At 44.9% G+C, this 6,000-nt stretch overlaps 1 long non-coding RNA gene across 1 annotated transcript in view; it reads right to left on the bottom strand.

Annotated features, from left to right (window-relative positions):
- Nucleotides 1–312: 312 nt before the first annotated feature.
- LOC116654124 overlaps nt 313–6,000 on the bottom strand; it is a 94,980-nt gene continuing 89,292 nt past the window's right edge. The window contains exons 3-4 of the long non-coding RNA XR_004309057.1: nt 2,286–2,423; nt 313–1,317 (exon numbers count right to left, since the gene is read on the bottom strand). This is a non-coding gene — a long non-coding RNA (uncharacterized LOC116654124). The remainder of the gene's footprint in view (nt 1,318–2,285; nt 2,424–6,000) is intronic.

The following is a 6,000-nucleotide window of genomic DNA, read 5'->3' as shown; positions in this document are numbered from 1 at the left end:
AAAACATTGCTTCTATGAAATGTTGTCATCCAACTCCCAGATCAGAACCTGTGATCCTGTGCATGCAGCCCAGCCAGCCTGTATCTCAGTCCAGCTGCTCAGAGAACCTGGCTCAGCAAAAGCAGAGCAGCTGGAGTACAAAGTGACTGGAGAGTTTCTGCCTGATCATATCATTATCATATCATATCATATCATATCATATCATATCATATCAATCATATCATACCATATCACAGTATATTATATCATATCATAGAATGACCTGCTCAGGTGCTGCTGGCACAGGCTGGAGCCACCTTGGGGCTGATCTAACCCATCTTGGCTGCCACGCTCTTGTGCCTGAGCTAGCATCATAGGTGGGCCTATGTTTTCTCCTGACATTAAATACACCCTTTTTATTTTACAGCTCCTATTCTTCTTTGTGATAGCAGAAACAGCACAAGGACCAGATGCGACACCTCTTCACACATCACTCATTCACTCACACACCGACTATTAACCTGTGATGGATACTGTTATAATGGTTTGGTATGTCAGCAAAGAAGTGTCCCACTGTTAGCAGCAGGCTTTAGATATTCTTATGCTGCTCAGTTGCAGAGCACCCAGGGCTCACCCAGATGTGTCTGGTCAAAAATGACAGTCAAAGCTGGGTCAACTTAGCTTAAGAAGACCATACAGTTTGCTGTCTGATCACAGCCTCCATGAGCACCACTAGAAAACAAGCATGTGAGAAAACGGTGAGCTGACCATGGATATGTACCACCTCTCTAGGTTAATGCACTCCTCTGTACTGCAGCCTCAGTCACAAGAGCAAAGCCTCCATACAATTTCGTGTTCTAGACACTAGAAGCAGGTAGAAGTACTTGGAGCCAGAAGTTATACATGCATTTCTACTTATAATGTGAGTCACACATTTCTACATTCTTATTTCTGAGTCTGCAGTCTTTATGTAGCTGACTCAGTAGATCACCTACAATGGGTTCCAGCACAGCTTCAGAAGTTTTGGGCAACGAGTTTCTCCCACTTCTCTTGGAAGGTGCTTAGAAACCATCACTTGGATGACCTCTAGTTTTAACTTATAATTTAGCTTGATGGTACTCATGGTGTTTGTGCAAGTCCACAGCCAGGTTTACCCATGGGGCTGAGCTGGCCCAGCAGGACTTCCCTGCTGGGATGGTCTGGGTGGGAAGAGGGCTGTGTGTGCTGCACGTGGATTGTAGGAACTCGGCACCTTTAAGACAATTCTGTGGCCGTGTTCATGCAGGAGGAGGAGTTTCCCCCTTTCTTTTCGTCCATGTGACACACACTGAAGGATCCCTGAAATATTAAAATAAACAGAAGGCTTGACTTGCAGAACCTGTCTGCTAAGCCAGGAATCACATTTCTTGCTGCAGTTTCAAACCGTCATCCAAAGACTAGTAAAACATTGACAAAAACCTCTTTGCCCCCAGAGCTTTCAACAAAAACAACAGCCCAGTGCTTGCACCCATCCCTGAAAGAGCAAATATTTTAGAATCTGTTCCCCCTTCACTCTCTGTGCTTTACACCTACAAAAGGAAGATCTCTGAGCACATTCTCCTTTGTGATTCAATTCCTTTTCCATTATTTCTCTCATGGCTGATTTAAGAATTAGAAGGCCCCAACATGCCAGATGTGGGGGAAGTGAGCTTAATGGATGCAGTAAAATAAATGCAAGGAAAAACCCTGATCCAAGGCCCATTTCCTGCTAGCTCTCTTCACTGCCTGCTTTCATTGAGCAATACATAACCTCTTGTTGGACAGAGCAATGCTTGCTTGTGAGGCAGGACTGCTCTGAGGATAGCTTGTCACTGCAGCGTGTTGTGGCATAAAGCACAGGGTGTCCATAGGATAGAGACCTCTAAACAGATACGAGATGGAGCTGAGTAGACCTTACAATCATGCCGCTATATAAGCTTCCTTCCTCAACAACCTGATGCACAGACACAAGTGGACAGGGCAGGCTTAGTCCCTGACACACCCAGGAGGTCTGCAGCACATCCAGACCTGAACCAGGTCTGAAGGATGAATGTTTATGTTCCATATAGTAGACAAAACTACTTCTTCACCCATGGAAACTTCTAATGAAATGTCTATTGATGTCTCTATTGTGAAAAGAGAGGGACTTCCCTAAATGACTTTGACAGAAAAAAATCTCAGTCAACATTCATGGCTGGGGTGTGAGCTTCATAATAATGAATACAATTGAATCTCCCAGTACTTCTTGGTACTGATAAATACTCAGAAAGATGCTAGAAATATCTTACCTGACTGAGATTCTCACGAGGTGAAGCACAGTTTCTAGGTGATGGTTCTTCATGGGATATGTGACAGACCCCTGTGTCCTTGTGTTTGGAGAGAAGGTTCAGCTCATAAGCCACCCACAGAAGCCGTCAAACCTTAAACTGAAAAAAAGAGTGAGTCATTTCCAAAGGACCATAACTAGATCTTTCTGTTCTCCTCCAGACCTTGCCCTTCAGCAGTCCTAATAATGGATTATGAGAAGGCATTTGACTTGGAAACACAATTTAACTCCATTTGACACCCAAGCAATTCAGTTCACAGCACCCTCTCTGTTTGGACCCAAACTTGCCACAGTAGCTGCTGCCAGCTGGATCCCCAGAGCTTCCAGCAGTGCCATCTTTCTTTTGTCTGCCCATCCTACAGGACCCACTGAGCATAAGGAGCATCCTGGGCTTCCTCCATACTTTCAGCCTAGAGGAGCCCTGAGAGCCAAACTGGGAAGCTGGATATTTCCAGACAAGATGTCCATGACCACCTCTCTGCACCTGAAAGTATTTCTCTTTTCTCCTTCCCCTCAACACTTGTGTTCACATGTCTCACAAGTCTTAACAAGAAACATCCTCCTCCTTTTCCTTTTCCTTTCCCTTTTCTTTTTTCCTTTTCCTTTTTTTTTTCCTTTTTTTTTTTCCTTTTTTCTGCATGAGTGTGTTGCTGGCCTGCTTTTCCTATGGCTGGCTGCCTCTGTTTCAGTTTCTTCTGAGCTCACTGAACAATAAGCTTCTCACTGCTTGGTGAGGAGTGAGGAAACCTAGAGCAGCTCTGGATACCTTGAACCTCTTATCAGGACAAAAGACTTTGGCCCTGATAAAAGACCAGGATTTCACTGACACCTCCTGGCTGTTCACTGCTTCCTTTACACTCAGTTCTCTCAAAATGCAGAGCCCAGGCTACATCTATCAACTTAACATCCTGCATTTCAGTAAGACTGGGACTCTGTTTTAGCAATTCTGCTGCACAGAGAGTAACAGCTACAAACCCAGACAGTGTAGTAGAAGACGCCAGGAACTAACCTGGTTCTGGGAACAGAAATCTGCTTATCTTCTAGAGAAAGGAGAGAAAATAACTGGTTTTGTATGTAGAGAAGTGTTTACATGGGTCAAGGCAGGCAAAACAGACTCTGCCTCAGTGGTAAGAGATGCAAGGCAGGAATTGGGAACTGGGCTGGGCTTAGCAGTAGAGCCACAGTAATCTGTGTGGGAGCCCTATGCTATGGGGATGTGTGCATTCAGCTTAACAGAGAGGGCTGCCCATTCAAGCCCCTGGGACTGAAGAGGCCAGAAAAGTACTGGACTTAATATTTCAACAATTTGCCAAGGAGGTGACGTTGACATTGCGGGACAGAGGAGGGCACACAGTTATAAACTTTTATTAGGTGTGGATGATAACAAAGGCACTTAGCAATTGCTGTGTGCTTGGCGTCCCAGGAAAACTGACTCCAAAGCTGGCATCGAGGGAAATGAGCTCTCCAAACTGTAAAGCACCAGAGCTTTGCTGAGAATGTAAGTCAGCTCTTTATTGAACGGTGCATGAGATCAAGTGAGAGAATTTGTTTCACCTGAATCAGCAGATCACTGCGAAGTCATTGCCTGGGCTCATCCATGCACACAGCGAGCACGTCTGGCCGTCTGGCTGGCCTGCATCAGCACTGGCTGAGAGGTTTGCAGCTCTTCAGACACAAGTGCTGGGAACGAGGCACAAGGTGCTGGGCTGAGCTGTCAGCCAACAGCTTCCAGGGGAGCCAGGGGAGCTCCCTGCAGCTCATTCCCCCTTGCACCCTCTGACTCCCATGACCTCTCTGCAGATGTGTAAATTTGTCCTCACCCAGTCTATCCCCCACTGGTATGCAGAAACATGCTTGATGTGAGAAATGTGTCCCTGGCATAAAGCCAGGGCCCAAACAGACAAAGAAATAATGGTTTACCCCAGGGCCTTTCTGACAAACAATAAAAAAGCAATAGAGTCAGATAGATTAACGCGTCAGCTAAAATATTACCTCTTCCTGCCAATTCTTATAAAAGGAGGCAAAGCTGCTCTTTATACTGAACTAAAACTTCTGTTAAAACACTCAAGGAAAATAATCATTTAAATAGCATCTTTCTTTCTAGCCAATGACATTAATATTCTTGTTAAATCTTTATTGTGACAGTCTGCTTTAAGGGATGCAACAGGCGCTCTGCTTTGTTTGAACACAGAGTCACCATAGAAATCTTGCAGCCTGAGAAGAACGTCTGGATGATAGCATCAGCTGGTCGGCTGCTGTGCAAGCAGAGGAACGACCTATATTCACACCTGGAAGGCTCAGAGAACAGCTAATGTTGCTCACTGGCTTCACCCTGCCATGTGCAGAGCCCTGTCCCAAAGGCATCAGCAAACTGCAGCCACTTGGGGCATCATTTTGGTGAGTGGGATCAGCAGGCTGCCTGCACCTGGAGCCAGGAAACTGCTGCCAGTCACTGGCTGGATTCCTGTGCTCACCTGAATGGGCCCTAACCGCAAGGAGATGAATAGGCACCGTGTGAATATTTTATTCAGTAAACTTGGCTCTGCTGTTGTGTGGAGGGTGAGGCATGTGATTTATTACTTACAAGAATTTGGACAGCCCCTGGCTTAATGTGAAAACACAAGCAAGTGTTAGGAAATTCATGAACATTACACATATGATTATCGATAATGTTTATTAGCAAACAGTCCTGGATATCCTCCCTTTAGAAACAGTTTTGTTGGCCAGGCAGAGCAAACCGGTGTGGAGCTACGGTAGCAACAATCACATGCTACCATTTGTTAAATATCACAGCACCAGAAGAATTTTTATGGGCAACATGAGCAAAAGGTGAAGGTACTCCTATGGGAATGGACTAACAGCCTACATTTCTGCAGAGCCTTGGTAGGTCTTAAATAGGGCACCTCCTGTCGCAATGTTCAACACAAAGGCAACGCAGCTCCAGCTGTAGCTCTTTGAATGAGCATTGCCTCGACGTCCCTGTGAATGTCCTGTGCCATGGCATGAGCTGACAAAGGAGAATCATGCCTTTTTCAGAGACAGATATGATCAGAGAGATGAGATGAGCTTGCGATAGCATCCTTGGCTTGGCAAGCCTAAAACTTTCTGTTACAGAAAGCTATTCTCTGTCCTGATAGAACTGATTTTGAATACAGGGCTTCCACGCTGGTTATCAGATGAAAATAAATGTTTCTGGGAGTCAATCAGCTCCTACTTACATCCCTCCATACCTGTCTGAACCCACAGATCTGGCGGTGAGACAAAATATTTACTCACTAACATCTGAAATGGAGAGTTTGAAGTGGCACAGATAAAGCAAGTATTTACTATATAAACTAAGATATATTTCAATAAAGACATTCATTGAGGCACAGAGTTCAGGCCCTCCCAAAGCCGGTGAATGGTGTTTGCACAGTAGAGATCAGATAGTACGTCAGATTGCACACAGACATGGAGAGCTGTGTTGTGCTGAAAGGACCATCACATTCTGCATATGACTTCAACCCTCTCTGGTGTTGATGATTTGGAGTTAAGAGGTTGTTAAGATTACAGTTAAGTATTTAAATGTACACTTAACTGAAACCTACTTAAGGACAAACAGCAAATGGGAATTAAGCCCCTCCAGTTTAATGGGTGTGTAAGAATGCAGTTGCTTGGAGTTATTAAATAACCACTTT

The sequence above is a fragment of the Coturnix japonica genome, chromosome 15 (genome assembly GCF_001577835.2).
Source record: "Coturnix japonica isolate 7356 chromosome 15, Coturnix japonica 2.1, whole genome shotgun sequence".
Lineage (NCBI taxonomy): Eukaryota > Metazoa > Chordata > Aves > Galliformes > Phasianidae > Coturnix > Coturnix japonica.
The sequence above is the reverse complement of the archived record's forward strand: the minus strand, read 5'-3'. Positions and strand labels throughout refer to the sequence as shown.